We start from the raw sequence: 24,867 nt of genomic DNA on the forward strand, positions 1-24,867 counted from the left end.
GGGAATGGTCTGCAAATGCAGGCTGACTCTTGAGACAGGAGAATTTATGCTTTTTTTCCATAGACTTAGGTGGAAAATAAGCCAAGTTTAATTGGGCGGGGGGGGGGGGGGGGAAGCATCTGGATATCAGAACTGTGCGTTCCTCTCATGAGGAGTGGTAGTTGCACCCTCCAGCATGCTCCACGGAAAATCCTGGGGGAAGGCAAGTGCTCACGTGAGCCCAGCACAGTCTCTGGGCAGGAGCCTGCTTGGTGCATGGGACGGGCTCAGGGCCCTGTTCCAGTCCCCCAGCCCAGGTGCACGGCCTGGGCTGCCCTCTGAGCACCCTCCCCCCCAAGCTACCAGCTGCCCTTCACCTGTTTTTTTCCCTGAGCTGTCAGCATGTTAGAAACCTTCCAGGTCCAATTCTTGTTGAAACTAGTATTTTCACAAATTGTTCTGCTTTTGACAAAATTGGTGAAGTTCTATTAAAAATTGTCAGTTCTACTTGTCCATTGGGTGGCTCACAGTTAGGCCTTGACTGGCTTCTCTCTTTGCAGACAATTTCGCAGACAAGATTTCATAAATATTACTTTGACAGCTGCCGTGTGTGTTTAAAAACAGGCACAGCAAAGGTGGGTTGGTCCCCAAGCAAAAGGAGTATGTTGATTTTTTGCAATATACTGGATACCTGCATCCAGTCTGAATCTGGTTTTCCTCCGCTTTGGCATTTGGCAGTTCTGTTGTGGGAAATCTCTTAAATATGGGGGAAGTCAGTTAAGCAGTTGGTCCCCTTCAATCACTGCCTCCAGAAAACAGAACTACAAATGTAATTCTTTTTCAAGCTGATGTGAAAAATTCCTCTGCTCTGATCCAGACTTTGACTCTTCTATATTCCTGAGGCCTATGTTTTCGGGTCCACTATATGATCTCCTGGCCTGTCCAGCGATAGTTGGAAAAAAAGATAGATAAAACAGCTTTGGGGAGACTTTTCAGGGATTTTTACTGGAAGTGTAGAGCAACTCCTGATGCACCTGAGCAGTTGAAGACTCTCCAACTGTTGGACATGAGCTATATGACATGGAGGCCAGTGTGTGGGAGGAAGAGTCTTCCTTCCACTGATCCCTGTCCTGAGAACCAAGCATGCAAGTCTTGAGGAACTTCTGAGAGAAAGAATTGCAATAGGACACTTTAGATCTGCTAAATAGTTCCCGCACTTCTAGCTCCTCCTCTGAGCCCCTAAATCCTTTCCAGCATGTGGAACAGCCTGGCTTCCATAACGTGACGCAGGATGCTTTGCTTCCTCCTGAAGAAAAAGCACATGGTGAGGTCATACTGTAATGAGGCTCTTTCCCTTCTTGGCCTTTTAATTACATCCAAGAGACAGTGAAAGGCCTGCAAAGCCATAGCACCAGTCCTGCTGTGCTGCGGCAGCTGCTTGCATCGACCTGAAGCCTTGGCAAGAGTGACAAGACTCAGAAACGGATTTAATTAGAGCTGGTGATTTTGCTGGTCTTTTTTTCAGGCTGCAGTCTCCCACGAGATGGTGCTGTGGGATAGGGGACACTGCCATGGAGACAAGACTACAGGATGGTTGCTGTGGCTCTGTGGCACTGAATATAACAGAAAATTAATTTGTGGCTTCAGTAGAGGAACTAAGGACTTTTAGTGGTGTCTATGCAAAAGTCTCTTCAGGGAGCACGGGTGGTGAGTGAGCACACCACAACCAGAGCAGCATCGCTGCAACCAGGAGATTCCCCTACGTGCAAAAACCCAGCGGAAGCAGTGTATCCACCAAATCCCCCTAAACAATAGATAAATGGCAATGTTGTTTTTGTGCTGAGCCCCTTTTCACCCAGAGGAAGACATGAATGTTGTTGATCTTCTCAAATCCCTCTTTATGGGCAAAGAGGAAGTGCATCTTATAAGTAAAGCCAGGAATTTTCTGTTTGTATATATGAAATCTGAAGACTTTAATCATTATTAGCGCAGACTGAATTCTCACAGAGAAAGAAAGAATAGTAATGCAGTTAAAATTGCTACACAGGCACTTCTTAGTTTCTGCTCCTTTTCAGGGGGCTGTGCTCACCCTTCCCCTGCTCCTCTGGCTCTTGAGGTCGGAAGTTTCATTTGGGTGGTCGTGGGGGGAGGCTGTGTGTGTCAGCATCTGGAGTCCTTTGCTAGGAGTATGGTGTTCATGTTGATGCTTTCTTCCTTGCTCTGGGATCCATTTGGTCATTTTTCTGTTTGCTAATATGCTTTTATACTTTTACTCTTTCTTCTTTGGTCTGTAGTGCCAGCTTGCATCTGAATTTACTCTAAACATGTTAGATAATTTGTTCTCTGTTACTGCTAAGATCAGCCCTGTCCAGCCCCAGGTCTGTTTCTTTACCTGAGAGTGGCTGAGTTGTTTACAGCTGTGAGGTCTCCAGTGGCAGCCTGGGCCCATCTCCCCCCATCTCATGCTGTGCTCCTCTACGTGGTGCCTGTGTCTCCGCTTCCCAAGGCTTCTGCTCTCATGCCATGCCCAAACCTCTCCACAATATCATTGTGTTAGAGTCCTAAATATCTTATTCTACACAGAACAAGTGCTTGTCACTGCTATCTATATAAAACCATGGTTGTTCCACACAGAAAAAAGTAAAACAAATCAGTCTTAGGTGCCTGGTCAATTAGAGAACTTGCTATCATGGCTAAACCAAGCAAAACAAAGCTGCAGGCAGGTCAGAAGACTCTAGCCAGAGCAAGCCTCTGTCCTGAGGCCTTGCAAACTCAGTACAATGCTTATGGCCTGTTACTAGCAATGGCAATACTGTATTCCAGGGCTACATGGTTACACTTACCTTGGAGGCACTAGAGGAATGGATGTGGGCTTCTGTTCTGCATCTCTTTTGGTGGCTTTTCCCTCCAATTACAAAACCTATGCACTGGTGGGTTGTTTGGGGGGCATTTTTGACACTGGGTTCCTAATCTCTCTAAGTCTTGTTAGAGACATTTTTTCTGAATATGTTCTCTCAAAAAATGTTCTTCATTAATAATATTTCTGATCAGTATGATGGAAAGGTAGGCAATTCTTGGAAGATTTCTTTGGTCTTTTACAGGGAAAGAATACCTGAAAAAGTGAATGAATGAATAATGTTTGCCAAAGGAATCAGTCTGTCTTGTTAGGCAAACACCTAGATTATTCTAACTTTAAAAAGATATTCTAGAAAATGTAAAAAGATTCAGGAATCAAATGTTGGCCTGAGTTTTGTTCTATTTTTAATTTTAGATCGCTGCCATGCAGAAATACAGATGTTACTAGGGTTTGATCTGAAGTCCTCTGAAGTCAAAGGAAGATTTTTCCTCAAAGTGATTCTGTAACAGTTAATACTGGATGGAGGGATGCTAAAAAATTTAGAGTAAGAGAAATCCCCATTGCTATTCTGTTGGCTCACCAAAGGATGCACCGAGACATCCACAAATACTGAAATTGCCTTAACTTCTTGTGCACGCAGGCTGTAGTTCAGTGGCAGCCGAAGCCAGTGGGTGCATTTCCCATTCGTGCAGTGCAGGCTTGTCTGGGTCCTTCATGTTGTCTGCGGCAGCTGCTGTTTCTTGACCAGCCATCCTGTTGTGAGATTTCTTCTGCCCCGGTGCAAGCAGAAAGCAGAGGCCTGTGCTCTCATTAAGAGATGCTCTCACCTCCGTTCCCCTGCGGCGCTACCGGTGACTGTCAGAGGCAAGGCGGCTTCACCGCATTGCATTGGTGCAATCAGTTTAAGTTGGTTGAATTTGGGGTTTTGTTTTTGTTCTGAGGAATAGATCAGCTAGGTAATAGGCATAACACAAGCTGCAATCCGTTTCTATAGCATGCCAAAATCAAAATAATCCCTGCAGTTATATTTGGGTTTTTTCCTCCTACTACCTGGCAATCAGCAGGGCCCTCTGTTACCGTCCAAACAATTTTAAGCTTCACTTTAGCAGTAGTAAGATTAGCTAAATATTTCATCGAAGCATTCTTTCCTCTTATTTACTTCTCTAACTCTGGCAGTTGGGTGTAAACCTCTCCCAGATCTGTCCTTAATAAACTGTAATGTGGCTTTTATGCATGCCTGCTCTCTGAGTGTGGTGGTTTGTTACGTGCTGCTGGTGGACTGACGCGGTCATGCCAAACGTTGTTGTCTGCTCCGGCTTATTTTGCAATGATGCAAGCCGAGCTGAGGCCGCAGTGCAGTATCACCTGCTCCGGTTTTCTGTAGCAACGATACCTGCCTCTGACTTGCCATTTCTCCTCTCTTTAGGCCTTACCTGGGAATAATGTCTTCTGCAAAGAAATATCCAGCTCCTCATTTTGCACTGAGGATTTGTATCTCTGCCTCATCAGTCCAGTCCCGTCTCCTTCTTTTCCAGCTAAAATTTCAGCCTGTCCCTTGAATCTCCTCTGGAGATCTGACCATCAGCTCAACCTCGACATGGCTGAGAGCACTCTCAGTCTTTTTCCCAAAGTTCTCCCCCATCTTTCTTGATCTGCCTCTGCTATCGTGATTATCATTCAGGTCAGAATTTCCCTCTGGATCCTGATGTTGAGGCTACTTCTAAATTTTGCTTTTTCTGCCTCACAAAAAAAAGAATCAACCTGTCTGATTCATCTATGGAGGTGGGGTGTCTGTTCTTTTTAGGCTGTCCAGGGCTCTTATATTTTTGCCTGGTGCTACCAGGTGTACACAATAAAGAGGGACGTATTAAAGACATTTATATTCACAGTGGGTCTGGAGCTTGTGGCAGGTTTGCTGGAGACTTTTTGTGCATACTCAGCTTTGTGGATATCCTTAAACTAACCCTGATTACTTCTCTAACTGGGCTTCCAGGAGGGTTGAAATCCTGGCAAAATGCCACAGATCTCCTCTGTTTTACTTTTTTTCCCTGCTCACCAAGGGTTTTTATTCACATGGAAAAAGGACCCAGCTAAGACATCCCAGAATGCTGGGAATCTTGCTGCATCTCGACTACTGCACTGTCCTCATCTTTGGCCTCAACAAATGCAGTCCGTCTAATCAGTTAAGATATTTCTCAGAGAATCTTATTTCTACCAGCTGCCCTGACCATCTCCCTTTCTGTCTGCACCCCTGCTGCCTTCCCTTTCCCTGTTGTCCTCCCCTTCAAGGCTCTCCAGGTGTATCCCTTCCCTGATGCCAACCTATCCTCTTGGCCAGCATCTTTGCAGGGACACGGTTGACGTGGTGTGATTACTGCCCATGGGGCTGTGCAGCATCATCTCCTTATTGCTTACCTCTCCAGGTCCCGCTCTCACCTTATTCTCTGAGGGCAGCTGTAGATCATGGGTGGAAGGACAGTCACTTTGCCTCTGGCTGCTCCCAGCCCAGTGCTGCCTGGATCTCTGCCACAAAGCCCCCATGCAGTCACGTTGCCTTTGTATTTGATACCTGTTTTGTAAGGAATGGCGTGTCTTCTGTATGCTTAGTGTCTAGTGCAACTAAATCATTGCCCAGTTTTTATAAACAATAGTGCAAATTATTAATTGCACCCGAGAGAAAACTTGCCATCTCCTATCTTCATGCAAGAGAGTCTCTCAGATCTGTATGCAAAGAGAAACTGGATGTGCTGTATGGTGGGCCTGTGGCCTGGATCTCTCCAGCTTGCTTTGTGCATCTAATAGGCTTTGTTTAATAGAGCAAAGTCATCATGTCTTCATTGACCACAAATCTAAAGCAGAACAGTTCAGGCTACGGAAACTGGATCAAATCACTCAGGAGTACCACAGAAGAATAATATGAGTGCACAAGGACAGAATGAAAAGACCGAGGCCTAGAATGATGAGAGGACCAAGGACATAAAGGATTAAAAAAAACCCTACTGTACTCTATACCAGCTGTAAGAGGAAGACAAGAAAAGTGTTGGTCTGCTCCTCTATGCAGAGAAGGCTGGACAGGTGATGCCCAGCACATAGAAGTGTGTCATGTTGCATTTGCTTCAGCTTCAATTAAAAAGTTCAGCTGCAACCAGGCACCTAACACAGTCAGAACTAGGGACTAAATAGCAACATTTCAGGCTAGAAGAATGCAAGAACAAGTTAGAGTATAGAAAATTGCTTTCAAATCATCCAGATTCACTGAAAATCACCATGGGGTGCTCAGGGAAAAACAACCTCAGAGCTGTTCACCACTATATTTGAAACCTTATGGAAAATGAGTGATGTCATGTGGCAAAGATTAAACATAATTCTCTTTATAATGGAGGCAAGGAGGCTCCAGGAAGGTACGGACCAGGCAGTTTAATTTCAATTTCCAGTGAAATACTGGAACAAATAATTAAGCTATTAGCATATGATGGGGAGGTGAGCAATGCCTAGAACAAACACTTTCCAAACCATTCTGATTTCCTCCTGTCACTGCATAATCAAGTTTTATGGACAAAAGAAAAGTAGTAGATGTCATGAAACCTGACATTACTAAAGCTTTTGGCTTTTTCCCATTATATTTTCATAATCAAGGTAGAGAATCCTGATTAGAAGAAATTTTAATCTGGTAGTTGCAAAGCTAGTTGGAAAACCTTGCTAAAAAATTGTTCTTTGTTGAAGTAGAAGGTTCTACTAAGTGGGGTTCTGCAAAGGTTTTCTCCTGGGTTTATTGTCAAACAGTATTTTCATTAATGATCTGTAGGATGAGGTAGAGATTTTTCTCATTAAATCTGCAGATGAGGCCAAACAGAAGGTCTCAGCTGCAAATATGTCAGAGAAGGATTAGGATTTAAAACGATCTTGAACAAAGAGGGAGGGGATAAACTGCTTTCCATGACCAGCATTCATGGGAGAAGTCATGGTCTTGTGTTGCAGCTAGGGAGGTTTTTTAGACACTGAGCACAACTGTCTAACAATAAGGGTAATTAAGCACTAGCAAGGCTTGTCTCAAAAAAGTGTGAAAGCTTCAACAAATGGGTGCTTTAAGAAAAAGAAGCTACACATGTATATGTCAACATACAGTTTGTGTGAAGGTGATCCCTCCCCAAGGTAGAGGAAGGACCTACTGAGGTCTCCTCCCTCCTTGTTTCCAGTCTGGTAAGGGAGGAGAGGAGGGTTGCTCAGCTGTGCTGTCTGAGAGTCACGGCAAGCAGTCAGGAACCAGTCCCACGTTTGGGTGCTGGAGGGCAGTAACATACATGTTCTCCTGCTACTGGCTTCTATACCTTTTGTTGTTTTTTATAGATCATCTTCTACTAACAGACCACCAGAGTATTGAAAACACTGACTCTGCTGTATTTTTTCAAATTTCTTTAGCTGTGAGGGAGAATTTGGGCATTCTGTTTAGAATGTGTCTTATCAGCCAAAGAATTTAATATGTGGATTTGGTGTAATTTGGGCATCCACCAAAGAATGGATCAGTTAGGCATAGATCTCCCAATTGCAGTCCATTCCCAGAAATTCTAATACTCCAAAATGTATTTGTACCATTCAAATTTCTTGGAACAGCATTCTCTTATAATTTGCACTTATTTCTATTTCTGGGCTGATACAGCTTTCATGACATTTTTTCATTTCCAGTTCTGAATTTGAAAAAGGCATCAAAATGCAAACCTGAAGCTAGTAAACAGGAGGGTTCATTTTAGATTCCATAAAGAGGTCAAAATTATCTGTGTGTGAAAACTTTTTTCAGGACATATAACAAAGACACACTTTGCAATTTGAAGTAGAGATAGACCTAGACCTGACTTCTCCCAACTTTGGACTCACTCAGCACCTGGGTTAGACTTCTGCAATAGGAACCATTCCTTCCTAGAGCCAAGCAAGATACTTTCATGGGGCTTTCCCAAAACCTTGGATTAAATGAGTTTATGAACCTAGACTGGGCCTGGATGGTCATTTTGCATCTCCTTATTTTTATAAGGAGAAAACTCTGTCTAAAGGGAATCTATAGGCAACAAACAAATTGTGTTACAAGGTAATAAGTTTAGGGTTTCATCAATATTCACTACAAGTACATGTGGGTGGTGTTAGGGGCTGAGCAGACATTGCAAGCACCAGCTGTTGCTTTATGGCAGGTTTTCATGCTTAACAGTAGGAGACTAAACTATAGCATCATGCAAAATGGAAAGCTCTCATGAGCTGTGAGCAGCATAGTCAAATATATTTCTGCAGATCCCTCTCTAGTCATTAATGGGAGTCTGCGAGTCTGTATCTAGGAAGGGCAGCCTGGTGGTAAGGGGCTCAGGGACCACATTCAGTTCCCTACTCTGTCACAGGCTTTCTGTGAAACCTTGGTCAAGTCATAATTGGAAAGCATAATTCGTTTTAAGATTTGGAGGTCCACAGGAGCCTTACTTCCAGACTGAGTAATGTACTGTACTGTCTTTTGACACACTGTCCCTTAGACTCCTTAAACATGAGCCACCTGACTGAAAGTAGCTGTCCACATTTTATTTCCTTGCTTGCACGCTGGGAGCCTCTTTATTTTCTCGGACTTTAACTGGGAACATACCCCTCCCCAGTGTCTTGTCACAATATCTATGAATAGAATGAAGGAAAAGTGTTCACTGGGTAGGTGCAAGCAACTCTCCTTTGCACAAAGATCTTGTAGACCTTTTTGTCCTTTTTGCAGGTCTTGCAAGTAAGAACTTGCAGTCTCTACTTGGCTTACAAGACCCAGAACACACCAAGGTCTTCAGAGATGGAAAGTGCTGAAAACAGGCTTTGCTTTCTTCTACAGTGAAACCCAACCAAAGACCACATGGCTGGCAGATGGCCTGTCCTGGGACCACCAGCACACTAAAGCTAGCACCAGAGTAGGTAGGTTGATGCCACTGGGACATTCCACAACTGTATTGACAACATCTGGAATGACCTTAGCCGAGTCACCTAACTGCTTCGCATCTCGGTATCTCTTATGTAGAATAATAATTCTTTCTTCCACTCACTGTCTGTCTTGAGAAGTCAAATAGAGGTGACCAGTCTCGGGATGGTCTTTTACTTCTTTCTATGACTCGTCTATTATACAGGGAAATTCAAAGCTTGGTAGTAGGCTGTCAGTGCAATTTTACATCTACTACTGCGAGTGAAGTGCCTGGACTAACGTCCATAGATGGTTTTGTTTGGGTTTTTTTTTCAGAGTCCTTTGAAATCCAAGTGCAGCTGGTAATTCTCTTTCAGTCTGATGTTTGCAAACGGTTATTGTAACCTTACCAAAAGCTTCTCTTTTAACTAAGAGTAAATGTTGCTCTGAGACTAGAACCTGCTTTGGTTATAAGTTTGTAGAATGTGTTCAAAAACCTTTCTTATTTGAAAGATTAAAACATGGTCTCCCAAATCACCCTTTTTGTTATTGTTAATGGCAACTTCTTGCCATGATACCAAGTTTCAATTTATGGAAACAGGCTTTTTTTTTGTTGTTGTTTATTTTTAGCACAGATTTCCATGTTGAATGCCTTTGGGCTAATTGAACTGAAGCATCAAATTACAATTAAATCAGAGCCCAAAAACAGTTGTAGTTAAGGCTCTTTAAGGGTTATTTTTACTACTTTTTTAAATCAAGATTTAAGACTACTTCTAGAAAAATCTTCTTAAATTTTACTTTATTTTTCCTTCACCAAATGATTAATTTGAAAATTGTAGCGTTTTGTTTCTGATTTGCCAGGGTGAAGAAGGTGGAATCAAATACCAGTTTACATATTCTGTGGTCAAATGACAAGACCTTGCAATGGTAGGAAAAGGCATTTGCCAAGGGAGGAAGCAATTTCCTGTGGTCACTAAAGGACTCTGTTCCCTTACCAAGGTTGACAGAAGCATTCACTGCCTTTGGCTACATCATAATTGCATTAATGAAGACTGTGGTTCCCAAAGGCAAAGGCTTCAATTAGAAGCAGTATCAGAGGTTTCATCACTGTCTCCAATGTTCCCCTGCCAGCAGATAGGTCCCGTCTGAATTTAGTGATGCCATTCCCTGCCTTTGACCACTCAGCTCACACTGTGTTTTTGCCACCAGCCAAATCTCTCTACAGTCAGGAATACACACTGGGGGTGCTAATGTGGAAATCGGATCTCATCCCCAGAGTCCTCAGTGCAGGAGAGATGACACAGGAGTTATCTCCAATCCATCAATGAAAACCAAATGATTTGGAGGATCAGCTGTTCTTGTAAGGAAGGAGTTGACCACCATGTGTCAGCTGGCTGACTACTTGCCATGTCTTCGTATAATTTCTGACTGGTTTGCTTACCTTAGCTGCTCTTTCAAGTTCAAACTGTGACCTGACCAAGAATCACAGTATCCATGTAGGCTAAACTGTAAGGGACTACTAAGTCATGTGCCTGCACTGCACTCACTTAGTAGGCTATTATCACTTTGCAAAATATAGGTGGGTTGACTGCAAGTGATGCTTTATTTTATGACAAAATCCTTGTATACAATGTTTGAAGACCCCTTTTCTAAAACTGCTGAAATTTTATAAATGTGCATCTATGTATGTATATAACTACATACACACAAATATGTGTGTGTAGGTATATATGTAGCAACAGGGAGAGGCAGAAGTCCAAATGAGCATTCACGCTGGGACTGTCAGGGACCTGACAGCCACTCCACCAAGACTCCTGCAGTACACCCACCTAGCAGGCAAGCCCTCCAGGGGAGCTTCTGCCTGGCAGTGCACAGTGGAGCTGCTGCTAAGCTTTTCTCTTCTGAAAAGTTACTGCTATGCACTGTGTGCTTGGTAGCTCGTTAATTTTCTCCAAAGGGTGACTACACTGGCAAAGTCTCAAATGGCCTCTTGTCCTCCTCACTGCACTTTGTGGAATCATTGCTCTTCAACATTTCAACTTCAGTAAAGTTCCTTTTAAAGCAGAAGAATAAGAGTAAAATAGTGTGGCAGCTTACCCGTTCTTTCTACATGGGAAGCAAGAGTACAGATGTGGGTGGAGCAATGTGCAGGAGAATTGATAGTCTAGCACATTTGCTTTGTGACTTCTGATAAGGAGGCACCTGGGATGGATGTGTATGAGACTTAACTTGATTCATAGCCTGTGTAGACCAGCCAGGTCCCACACTGGCTTCAGTGGAACAGAAGATGGGAAAACTTGTATCTAGCAAACACATTGTCCCTCAAAATAACTGTCTCATTCCAATGAGTATCAAGCACTACAGTTAGTCTTTAATGCTGTTTCATTCTACGTCATACACCACAAAGCAAGAAAAATGCTACTGTTGCCTCCCCCTCTCCACATCACCACCCACCAACCTGCTGCAATGTACCGTTCTTCTCTCTTTTCCCCTCGCCAGTGTGAGGAACGTTAAATTAAAAAAAAAAAAAACATAAAACACCATCTGGTTCCCACAAATATGATCAGATCTTGGGCTGTTTCCCCAGTGTAAGCTGGCACGGTTCCATTCTCCACAGCAGAGCAACTCGTCTTGCTCGAGCTACAAGTTTGGTCCCATATGGTCAGTGCCCAAATTATTTATATTATTTATACTACTGTTGTGCCTCAGGTCCAGGCCGCTTTATTCTAGCTCCTACTGTGCAGAAGCAGAACAAAAAACAGTCTCTGCACCAGGGACTAATGTTTGTTAATACCAGCTATGCTCATTTACCTGATAGTGGTTTTTAGGTAATTTCCAAGGAGCTTCATACTCTTTCTGTAGTCAATCATTGTGATTCATATCTTCCCCAGCACGTGGTCATTTTCTTTAAGTCCCAGGCCCTGGAACCATGTGCTTCTATGATGATTACTGCTTTTAAAAAAGGAAATTCAAGTTCATACCTCCATTTTTATAATGAAAATATAACCTCCTAAACACTCAAAACCTAGTAGATCTAGAAAATTGAATGGATTTTTATAAGCTGAAGGTTAAGAAGTCATTGACTTTGTCAGATGCAGGCTGAGATGAGAACTGGGACTAATAACTAAGTTTCTTTTCCAAGAAGGTTTGTCAAATAATTCATAATGAAATTATTCACAATTTTTAAGATGTCTGTTTTCCTATTTACCCAGTAATTGAAAAAGGGATTAAATGATGTTCATGAAATGAAATATTTGTAGCTTTCTTCCCTGCAACAGTCAGTAAATAAACTGTAGGAAATGATTTTTTTATTAATCCATTTGAGCATTCTGGCTGTTCTTTTGAGATGTCAGCAATAGTCATCTGGACTAGCTGAAATGAAGCATTGGACCTTCTCACGGCTTCTCCCACAACTCATGATTGCCTCTCTCAGTCAATATAGCTGAACACAGAAGGCACAAAAGGAGCTGGTTTTACCTCTAGAAACTATGTTGAAAGGATCCACATTTTCACTGTATACCTACTTCTGAAAAGTCGTCTTGGTCTGTGGCTCTCCTTGCTGTCCGCATCTAGAATGCACATAACTAGGGTCATCTTCTATATTTGGGGAAGCTGGAAGGTATTAATGGACAGTGCTCCTGATAAAAAGGGAGATGATGCATATGCTCAAAATCAAAGATGCGAAAAGCAAGTAGAAACTACCCCAGAGCTAAGCATAGGTGTGTGGGTACGGAGAAGTTAAATCTGAAGCAAAGGGTAGAGAATGTTCCTGGAAGAAAAGCCTCTCAAAAGCTAGATTTTGTTTTGGTGGAATGACCAAACTTAGTGGAGCCAAATCGAGTGTTTCCAGACTCTGAAAGCAGCAAAATAACTTAAAATCAAATAACCTTTGATTTTAAATGAGCACTAATAATAATGGATCAATACTTGAAAGTCAGTTACACTTCAGTTAAGCCTTGCCCTTTAAAACCTCCCAGAATTGCTCTGCTATTTTCCCCGATGACACATCAGAACTCCCAGGTCTCCTCAGACAAAGTGGGAAGCTATCTTTGCTTCAAAAACTACATTTATCTCTTTGGAAAAAAAAAAAAAAAGAAAAGAAAAGAAAAATACAGTCCTAAGGTTTTTTTTTTGTTTTTTTGTTTTTTTTTCAGATTGAGGACAGAATTCCTTAACATCTGCAAAACTGTCAAGGAAAGAAGTAATGAAGAACACTTGCCCAGCTTAAATAGAACATTTTGACATGCTCCCCTACTGTTTCCCACAGTTACTTTTTTGTTAAGTGACAGCCACTTATCCCTCTGGAAATGAAATACAGCCACCTACAGTGTACTTTGTAAGGACTTAGCAATCCAGAAGGCCTCTTTCAAAAAATGAAAAATTAGCAACTTTATGACCACAGCCCTATTGTATAATCTCAGATTCTACTTTTTTTCCCGAGTGGATTTTTTTATTTCCATGTTTCAAGCTATGTTTCATAGGGTTATTAAAGCTTTTCTGTGGTGCTCTGGACTCTGTAAGATCCACGTCTTCTCTTCCTGATTGAAGACAGAGCTAGCATTTCAAGGGGAAGCCACAAAGTATAATAGCATGTGGAGTTCAAAGGAGAACCAAAAGGTTGGTATCAGGATACCCACAACAACCTCAGAAATCGGCATCACATGAGCCAGTCTTTGTAGACCTTTCAGGCTATTCTTTTTCACTTTGAATCTGCTAAGAGTCGATCTTATAGCTCAGATACCAACAAGTCACCATAACCAACCTATTTCTCAGCCTGTGAGGGTCACAGGGTCATTTTGCCAGTAGTGATGAAGACTTCCTCCCTGCAGACTGGGTCAGGTAAGGTTGAGGCGTTGTTACTGTGTGTTGGGGGGTGGGTATGACTGGTCTTGGTGACCATCTGATATGTTTTATGGTAAAGGGAAAAGAACAAGAACCTAGCTCTAACTCATGAAGAGTTAATCCAGGAATACTTTTTTAATTATGCTGCTGCCGATCAGGATGTGAGTGAAAGAGAGTGAGTGTCTCTATGCACATTGACCACACTGAGGTACTAATGAACCCAGGATGCTTTTTATGTAGCAGAAAAAGAAGCATCTGGAAAATGTATCTACAGTGGCTTTCCAATTACTGCTGCCCTTTTTGTGTTTTGTTCCTTTTGCATTAATTTAGATGAGTTCAGAGATATCAGATTAGCCAGCATGATAAATAAATTAACCTTTATTAATTAGACTATTTAGGACTGATTCATTTATTTAGTTTCAGTATCTGTGATTCACCAGTTCTATTTTCTGCTCTGCATCTCTGCCTCACAATCTGTTTGTATGTGTGTCTTGAATTTCAGTTTATTGTTGCATCTGTTTGGGATCTTTTAATATGGGAAAGAGTTATGATTTAAAGATTATAAACACACATATAAACAGTGTATAAATAAATTGAGAGGCTTGGCATATTATCTTGGGCTCCATGCCATGTTAACATAGCTATTAGGACTATCTGGCCTAGAGCTGTCTCATGTCTGTCGGCTTTGGTGAATAGGTGATGATAACAGGCATCTGTCTGCATCTGTCCATGCCGACAAACCCTGGGCATGACAACATCTCCAACAGCGCTTTAAGTGCCAAAGTACCAGGTTGAAGGATTCCTCCCTGCCAAAACCAGAGAATGCTTCCTGCTGAAATAAACCCTATTTTTGGTTCGACAGAAGCATATCATGCAATTTGTTTGCTGGACACACCTGATACTGAGCAGAACTTTCTGACCTTTCCTAATTTTACAAATTGTACTGAGGATAGACTGAGCTATATTTTACTCTGCTACTGTGATAAGGAGAGCACAGAAATGAAGAGCCAGGCTGCAGCTCAGCCTGGCTAGCACTGGTCCTGCTTTCCTCTGTCTTGGAAGACATTGCTGATGGGAGCTGGGTTGCTGGTGAACATACAAGCCCTTGCTGGTTTGGGATGGAAGAGTCCAGCCAGCATTTTGGGGGCGTGCGGTCTGACCCTGGTTCTTGGCCTGAAGCTTGGACCACGCAGGTCAGGTCCAGGTGTCCGCCCAGGCTGTCTGACCTAATGCTGGAGGTCTGTGCATACAGTCTGAGAGGGACTCAGTAGGATGTGCTGGTACCTGAAGGGGGGGACAAAAAAAATCTCAATGTAGCCTTGCCACTGCACCCAGCAGACAGTGCATCCATGGGTGCATGCACCTGCCCAGGCTTCTCCTGGGTCTATCTCCCTGCTAATTACCAAAAAAACATCTCTTGTCCATCCAGGCAAGCTGCCCTCTCCAGCGGCATCTGATCTGTGCTTAGATCAAAAGCTAACAGTGGCCCTGGAGCAGCTATGAGTAGGTGAGGATATTCACTTAGGAAAGGTGCACCTCCTGCATTTCAGGAGTAGGTTTGAATTTGCACCAAGCTCCTCTGTCCCGCTGTTTGGTGACACCATCCAAACCCGCCACTGGATAGAAACAAGCACAGGGTTACCATGATGACTGTCACCTCGCCTTACCCAGTCTTGGTGTCCAGTAGAAGCAAGACAATGCTTTGATAATTGCATTTCTCTGTGCTCCAAGCTCATGCTCTTTGAACTTTCACTTCTTGAAGGGTCAGAAGAAAAGCAGAAGTAGAGTATTTCTAGGACATAGTTTGCCTGAAATGTTTCATGTAGTGATAGAAAAGCTACTCAGGAGGGGAATTTATGGAAAGGAAAAGAAGTAGTTCCAGGAACTGCAGCTTGCCCTCTTCAAGGCTCTGAGTAACTGAATTTCCTGGGGAATTTTGTGCACATTTCCTGTCTGAAGTGAAGAGGTTCCTGGCTTACACAGAGACTAATATATTCTCACGAACCTGTCTTAGTGGTGGATATGCTCTTAAGCCAAATCTTGCAGATCCTTGTGCTGATCTCTCTGGGAGGCAATGTCTGGGAGAGCAGGGGCAGCTTTACCTGAGTGAGGACTGCGAAATCTGCCCTCAGAGCTTCTGCAATAAATGAAATCTATGTCTTCCAGAAACCTGTCTGTCTTTTCATTTCAGCCCTTTTCTAACCCACTGAAATGTGAAGTGACTCTTTGCCATCAAGCCTGTATTGACCATGCTGAGTGATAGCCCAAAACTTAGTGGGTGCACCTCTGCTGTATGCTGAAGTGGCCTGAAGACCAGACTTGCTTGCTGTGCAGAGTGTAGGACATGGTGCTGATGCAGCGGAAGGCAGCCCTCCAAAATCCCTGCATCCCTAGGCCCAGCCAGTATGTTCACACGACCTTCTGAAACACCCAAGCAGGCTGTCCTGGAGGCAACCATGAAGACAAAAGACAAAAGGCAAAGAGCAGTATATTTGTGGCCTGAGGGAAATTCATGCTACAGAAGTCCACATAAGCTTAATCCAAAGCCCCATTCAGCTGCTCCTCTGAGGCCTAAAGCTGCTGAGTGTCCCACAGCAGCTCCCAGTGAGGACATAGCCAGTGCAATTTGGCACGGACAGCAGTGCACACCTAGCCAAGCTCAGCTGCCTATTTATCTTACTACCAGGGCTGAACCTATCATTACATAGAGGTTCTTTATCACAGACAGTGAAGTAGTGTCTTCAGCATGGGATCAGCTTTAGGCCTTGACAGTCTCTAATAAAGCCATTTTTCATTTGCAGCCTCGACCAGGCAGGTCTGCTCTGGATGCTGATCAACAACTTACCTTAACTTGTGTGACTTCGAACAATGCTGACTCTTTCAAGGCCGAGGAGAGAAATGTTCCCAGCATGTTTAGGGGAAAACTGCAAAGATTTGTCTAAAGTTCTCCTGGCTGGTGCATCCCACCATGCCTTTGATCCTTACATTTAAATTCTGAGCAGAGAGCAGCCAGCCTTCACCAGAATGCTTTCTTTTGCAACCCCCATCAGTGTATCAAATATCAGCATATGGGTGCAAATCCCAACCACCCCAGCTCTGCTAGGTGCAAGCTGCAGGCTAAGGCAGCCTGTGATAAATATGCTTGGCAGGCCTTTTTTGAAGAGTGCCCTAAGGAAGGGGCCATGTTGGAATGAAACAACAAAATGGTTGTGCACCCATTTGCCCAAGCAAATTTGCTAGAAAGAGACATAAGTGGTTTGTGTATTTCTGGTTTTCTATTTGTCTAATAGAAGGTGTATTGCACCTGCCTGCAACTCTTGCCCCTCTCATGTCTTTGGGCAGCAGTGGGTACCATGGTATCACTGACACTCAACTAGACATTCAGCCTCTGTGCATGGTTCCTCTGTCTTAAGGTCTGCCTTAAGGCATTCCTCCAAAGGGACAGGTATTATCGGAGCTCACCTTTATGTTGGAGCAATTGGGCACACAGTACAAATTTTGTAGAATGCTACTGGGATGAGCCAGTTTCTCATATCCATTCCTTCTGGAAGTGGATGGAACTAAATACTTCTTAGCAGTGACAGTCTCTGGGCTTTGGCTCAAACAATAGCTCTATTTCAAACTTTGGAGTTCCCATTTCTTGTTAAAAAATATCATTAGGATATAGCTAGAGTGAAGGCCTCAGAAATCTAACCTTGGAAACAGATAGCTTTCTTTCCTGGAGAATACAACAAATTCACAGTTGTTTTCTTTTAAATGGATTACCTAAAAATAAAAAAATAAAACCAAGCTTGACTCAAAACAGTTTTTAAAATTACTTGTAGGATGTCAAGGTTGCCTTTTGTCAAGATAGGCTGGTGATACACGAGCTTGTATCAGTCACATTTTGGTAGTTTTGTGTGTTGAGTAGGTGGGAGAGTAAAAAATACATACAATAGAGCTAGTTTTGGCAGATTAGTTAATGGGACCAATAACTTGCCTCCACTCACTCACCTTCCCCCCTCCTTTTGTTCTTGCAGGCAGAAGTCACAAAATTGAGATTTTTTTTTCCTCTTTTCGCCGGTCCTTTACAACTTACCTTGAGCTGTGAAGTTGTCTGGATTCATAAGGCAAAGAACGAATCCTCATCAGAGCTGCCTTTGCTTCTGTGTATGTCATTTTTGTGGGCAAATAATTAATGCCACTTGGGAGCTGAAAACAAAGGTGATAGTTACAAAAATATTTGTTGGCAGGTTTTGCTCATTTCCAGCAGCATTTGCTTTATGCCGTAGGACTCGAAAAGCAGAGAGAGCTCCTCTCCCGAAATAGCCATAGTGAAACATGCCTAAGGTGTTTTAGTAGTAATGTCGAGGAGGAATTGCTAATGTATGTTTTTCATCTTGACAGTGAGTGGCCTCTATCGTATACACCCTGCAATTTAATGGGAAAGACCTGGTATGAAGTTTGCATCCTCAGACTTAAAGGACTTCCACACATGCCTATTAACATTTCTTCAACTGCAGCTACTTGTGAATTCAAATAAATTTTCTGATTAAGAACTTCAACCTGCCTAACAGAGACGCAAACATATGTTACAATGCAAAAGAGCCCTGTTCTGTAGCTCCTTCCCTCCTCTCCTTGCATATAGGCTATTGAAAGAAGGAACAAGATTTTGATGCGTTAATTTATAGTATCATTAAAATATAATACTCGCTTGCCCTTTATCAACCAGCTTGTTCTTTTGTGAGATTCACCTTGTCAGGCCTCAACATGTGCCTTATCTGCTGTCCTCTTTGGGCCACTGGATGAGGGTGAATATTAAGACCAGACAGTCAGTTTTAGCTAACCAGGTTCACGCAGATCTATGATATCTGTGCCTATGCCAAAAAGGACTTTATTGCAGGGTGTTCCAGACTAACGCTGGGAAGCAGCTTCAGTGGGTGTCGTGAAGCATCCTCCAGGAACACTTTCTGGACTTGCTGCTGATCTGACTTGCTAATTAGATTTCAGCACGTTTCCACTGGCTTGGGTGGAACTGCACTGATTTTTTTCTGTAAGAGTCAGATCAAATTCAAGCACGATTTTTTCCTTCCTCATTTGATATATCTATCCCAAACTTTCAAAAGAGCATCTCCACTCTATCAGACAGTCCTACAGGGGTAATTGCAGAGAAATTTCCATTGGTGTAACTAGAGTTAGCATTGGGATAGGAGAACAGAGTAGATAATATTATTCTCTGGGTCTGTAAAGATTCTGAATTAGTAAAGTTACTTATGACCTGTAGGTACACCAGGGCAATGTAATATCCTTTCTATTTCTTATCTCATCCTTTCTTTAAAGAGATCACAGTTGCCCTATTCCTACTTCTATACTTCCCTGCTTGTCTAGTGATGTTTCAAGATAGGTCCAACCTGGCACCCAATAACTGGTTGGCCAATTTGCAAAATTACAAACAGTTTTAGCAAAATTGAGTGACCTCTGCACTGGAGCTATATCCTTTTCATGCCCAACACTTGCCCGTGAACAGACTGTGAGCTCCGCCCTGTTAGGCTGAGCATATTCTGCTCAGTACCAAGTATGTTTACAAGTACTTCCCAATAGCAATGGTCTTGATTTGAGTGTCTGCTACAGGGTGGTCTGAACTCACCCTTGCCCTAACCTCTCTGAAGGTAATGGAGATACCTTAGCATGAACCTGGTCCAAAAAGTTTCATGTGCCTGTGCCTATCTGACCATAAACTGAATCAGAGGCAAACAACTCAGAAAAATAATGCAAAAAGTGATGTATGTGTTTACTCAGTTCTGCGTCCTGTGAAAATGAGTGGAAAATGAATGCAGTGGCAGTCCTTCTTTGTTTCGAAGTGGTGGACCCCAGCTGCTTCAGCTCTGCTTGTAGAGAGGCCAATGACTAAAACCATCAGCTAATCACCTTATTGCTACACCAGATCTCATAGATTTCTGATCCTGAGATCTTGCAGAGTGATCCCTGATCCGGAAAATTCCTGCAAAAAGATTTTTCAGTATAGATCTGATTCACATACCCAATGACTTCCAGTCTCCAACACCACCTACGTTAGGGAACACCAGATTTCAGATTATTCTCCTGCCATAACCATTAGTTACACTTTCTTTTGGCTGCTGCTGAGCTGCGGTACCTGTATCACATGATGGCGCAGAGGTAATGTATTTTGTTAAATCCATCCATTTGGGGCTACACGCAGCAAATCAAAAGCTTAAACTTTCCAAACCAAGCACAGAAATGATTTGCAAAGCAGAACGATCCCTCCAGAGAGACAATATGGAGATCATCGTGTAGATGCTTCTTGGCTGATTTCCTCTCTCAGGTTGGATTACTGGAACAAGAAGTCTGTCTATACGGGAATGAAAGTGTTCGAAGCACACTGGCTCTCACATATACACACCTTGTGAATTTGCAAAGACTGCATAACATAGCAATTATTTTGGCTTATATACAGCAGTTTTTCCAGCTCCCTACTTTCTCCATACCCTAGGTACTGGGAAACCCAGTAACGCTCTTGCTCTCTCACTCTCTTATTTATCTCCGTCGAGGCAAAAGGCAGCACAGGCTGTGCTGGGTGGTGGCACTGCTCTGCGATTGCCTGCAGGGTCACCACAAGCCAGGAGCCACAGAGAGGTGAATAGCAGTGAACCAGGAAGCAAAGACCTTCTTGCTGGGCCCAAGCCTCAACCTCTTTGCTTGCGGGTGGGTCAAACAAAATGCCCTGGATAGCAAAACAGATGGTTTCTGGGAAGCAGCACGTGGCACAGGTCTGGCATCATACAAAGTGATATTGATCCTTTGTTAAGGCATTCAAGAATGGTTGCAATACAAAGTAATAAATGTCATACCCATAAATAAGAGTCAAACTAATTTAAATTACCCCTGAAAGATAATTAGAAACTATTACAGTTCCAGATCCAAGTGCTCCCTGCTCAAAATACATCATTTGGCAAACAAATAGCTTTCTGCTCTATTTGTAGTTTTTGTAGTCTTTCAAGGGGCATGGCAGTAATACTGGATAGAAATGGCAAAGATGTTCATGGCATGAACTGTGCTTTCCCACAAGGCACCCAAAAAAAAGCTCTTTCCTCCTTCTATATCAATGAAACAAGTGAAAGACAGAGAGCTGGAAAACAGCCGCAAGCTTTTAGGACCAGTCTTTCTAAACTTGCTATTGCATCCTGCTTTTTTAATTAAAAATTTATCCTCCAAATTACTCCTGGTTTCCATCCAAATTTGGCTCTCATTTACCTTTCAGATTGCTTGAACATTGGCATCTGTTTTAGCAAGCACAGCAGCGCAGGAGGTGGGGGGCTGGTCCACTCTCTCCTAGCGATCAGCACGCGTCTTCACTGTTTACCTACATCCTTTTATCTCACGCCTCTACTGCATATGCCTCGCATCTGGCTGCGAACCAAACACGTTTGACTACTGTCTACAGATAACATCATTCCAAATATAAAATATTCTCTGACTCACATTAATTACAAAAAGCAAAAGAACAAAAAAAAAAGGGATTCTAATGAACTGGAAGTTTTCCTGGGAAGACAAGCGATTCTGTCAGCTAGCCATGAGCCAGCTAAAGAAAAAATAAATCCATAGAGGAAAAAGGATGTCTCAATTATCGGTATATGAGATGGTGCACAAAGTATTTTAGGTAGTAGCGTTAAAATTATGCAGAGTCAGCCCCAGCGATAGTAAAGCAGTTGAGGTCACAGCCTCAGCCACCGCGGTGCTGTGATCAGTGCGGCTGAAAAGAGAGATGTGCAGAGGCTTTTCTGATGGCCGTGCGCAGCTGAGCCCCAGCCCTCCCCGACATGGGAAGCATTGCACATCTCTGCTATATTTGCCACCCGTGATCTCCGAGCACCATTTCAGCAGCTGGTTTCCCAGAGCCCAGCAGGCTCCGATCACAGCCCCTCGCCTCGCTCTGTGCCCTCCACCAACGATGAGAGTGAGCCAGACTTATACTGCTGGCACGTAGTGACATAAACCTGGTTTAAATTTATTTTGGTGGGAGTAACAGGTCTAATTACTGCAGGTCCGCTTTCTTCTGCGGTCTGGGGTTAGAAGTCATGGCTTTCCCCTTCATCCCCAAACATGCCCTCTCCTGCCAATGGCTGGGGCTACTTGTTTGCAGGGAAGTCAGAAACCCCTATAGAAAAGTGGCTTGGTGTTTGTCAAATGGAGAAGGTCACACTTGATGAGATAAGAAATGTTATTTACAAGCTTATAGTCAAGTGTTGCAAACAATTACAAAACAGAGCTCTATATTTATGTAGCTTAGTGTTATTTTAACTTGCATTGATCAGTGCTTGCCTCCAATCTAATGCATGAAAAATTCTATCAAGTATAATGCTTATGCAGTGTGAATCTCCGTTAGAAATAGATCCTCAGGTGATACATCTGTGATGAGCCGTTTTAAAGAGGGTATTATATGTCTCTCAAAGACTTTCGGGAGGGAGGAGGAGAAAGTGCTTTGAGACAATAGAGCGCTGATTCCACGGCTGCACATCAGAAAGGCAGGCTCACAGCGCAGCCTCTGCAACAGAAGCGAAGCATTGCATCGCTTTTTCTAAAATGCAAACGATTCAGATGAAATGGCAAGAAGCACTAAGAAACTAAGGGTGGACCCAGGGAAGGCCAATTAAAATGGGATGGATGCAAATCTTTGCAGGAATTTGGAGAGAAATCTGAACTGCACTGTTCCATATCTACTGCTGTTTGCAGAGTTGTTTCCTTTCAGATTCACAGCTGGGACAGGTAGCTGGTAGAGGCATTTTCGGGGGGGGGGGGGGGGAAGCATGTTGTTGAGACATCTCTAGGATAGTTTAAGAGACCTACAAGGCTGGATAAAGTGGAGATATGTCTTCCAAATTAGGTGCTTAAAATCAGGCTTCCTCTATACCCTCCTAAAGTCCGTAGTTAATTATTTTTAGCCAAGAAAGTAACACCTGAAGATGCTTTTCCACCCTCTCTTAGAAACTAGTCAAAATATAGCACAGATAAGACTGGTCTGCTCTAAAAGGTCATGCTAGTTTGTCTGATCTGTATCATGGTACGTGAACTGCTCTGCCTGAGCTAAGAGATACTTTTGCTAGTGAAAGCAGTAAAATGTGCATCCAAATACAGCCCAAACATCACCCGAGAACGACAGTGCTGCACAGGGCTGTGACACAGCTGATATGCAAAGACATTTTTGGGTGCTACAGAAAATAAGACAGCCACAGCACGGTACATCAGTTTGAGTGACTCATACCTTATTTAGGGAGAAAGTTGAATTTCTGTATGTTCACTGAATAACCAAAGTTGGTGTCAAACATACAGCAGCTGGGAGGCTGGTCCCCATCCAGCTGCTTGGCCACCACCTCTGCAGGGTTAATCCAGTTTGGTTAATCATCACTGAATGAAACCATTATTTCCTGAATGCCCTTTGCTATTAAAGTATTTCACGACTAGGAGTGGGTACGAAAGTAAGGATATAATTAGAATTGCATTCATCACTCCTGCTGGTAATTGTTTTCTAAGAACACATAAAAAGAAAAACGATTGCTTTTTGAAGTGCTCCATCGAATTTCAGGTACGAGTCACAAATCACAGGTTGGTGATCCCAGACCGGTCCCTGGCAAAATTTATCTCTGTGACAGAATTCACCGCTCAGTGTCCATTGGGGATGCAGGAGAAAAGCAGGACTGCAATAGCAAGAGAAATGAAAACCCATTGAGAGAGATTTATGGGGACGGGGGGAAGCACCTGCAATCTCAGGCTTGCACCAGCACCTACAACCAGTTTCTGAAATGCTTAAACTTAGGACATATACAAAGGGGAAAAGAAAAGGAAAAGACAGTAAATAAAATAAACCAGAGACACCTCCAGCCCAACTCCTGGCCCCAACATGGCCAGCCCTGTGCTCCATCTCCTCCTCTTCCACGTCACTAAGGAAGTTATCCAAAGGGACAGGCCGGCTCAGGCGTTGCCCCCGCAGGGTGTCCGTGTCAACCCTGCCATCTCCATCCATCCTCCCCGATGCCGCAGAGCCCCTCCGTAGCGAGAACCCCCTTTCTGCTGGCTGCAGAAGCCGCCACAAGCTACCAGAGGCAGCAATCCAGCTTGAAGGGAAACAAAAACCAGACCATAAACCAGAAAAAGAAATAAGAGAACTTACTCTTACTTACTAGGAGAAAAAAAAAAAAAAAAAAAAAAAAAAAGAACTGCAAGACAAAAAAAGTAAAACACCCACAAAAATCCTGCCCAAATAAATAAATAAATAACATCCATCCCTCCCGCAAGCAAACCAGAACAAAAAGCAAACCAGAATAAATAAATAAATAAGTTGTCGGTACAGCCCGGCAGTGGTGGACGGCAGCCGGTCCCCTTGGGTGCTGGGGGGCAGAGGCAGGGCAATTCACACGCTGTGCTTACCAAAGTCCTTTTGGACTCTGGTGGAAATCAATACATTGGACAGGGCAGGCTAACACGCTCTCTCTGCTGCCCTTCAAACGCTACTTCCACCAAAAAAATGCAAGCCCATGTTTTGTTTTATGGTCCTTTTAATCAGCTGCACAGGCCGCTGCCAGGGGTCCATAATGCATATTATCAAACCCCGGAAATTAACCTTTTTATGGTATTCCACCACTATTCAAAAAGACTCGTGCTATTCAAAGAGACTCACCAGGTTTCTGTGAAAGTCGAGTTTCGCACACTGCCTAAGTGCCGAATAGAAAAATCGATTCCTTGGTGAGGTTTCCTTATTAGTAAACTGTAATAAGGTATTGAACACTGTTCAGTGCCACAGTCAAGAAAGCATCTGACTGTATTAACGAGGGCTTTATTGGACCCCAGATGTGTCGATGAGGGACAGCCCCACAAAGGCTGACAGTAGATGGTGCTCTTGCTTTGCATTCGGCTCCTACAGGCACGACTAGACCACCGTAACTCTGTCCCTGGTGAGACAGTTCAGCAAGCAAAGCTGGAGATGCTCAAGTATTTTATTGCCTAAGCTGTGTCTCCTTGTGGCTGCAGCCTCAAATCCCCCGTACATAGCCTCCAGCACGTCCTTTAAGGGGGCTCTGAGGCTTAATAAGTACGTAGGCAGCAAGGCAGCCTTTCCCCAGCTCTGGGCATCCTAGAAAGCACCATCTCCTGGAACTGTCACTCTGCAGAAGCAAGATGCCGCTTCATGAAAATGCACCCTGAGCATTTACCTGTAAAAACACTTCACTTGGCCATGCCTGAGGGCTGGTGTTACCCCTGCTGCGGGCAGCGGTGTGCGCTGTGAAAG

Source organism: Dromaius novaehollandiae, chromosome 16 (genome assembly GCF_036370855.1).
Source record: "Dromaius novaehollandiae isolate bDroNov1 chromosome 16, bDroNov1.hap1, whole genome shotgun sequence".
Lineage (NCBI taxonomy): Eukaryota > Metazoa > Chordata > Aves > Casuariiformes > Dromaiidae > Dromaius > Dromaius novaehollandiae.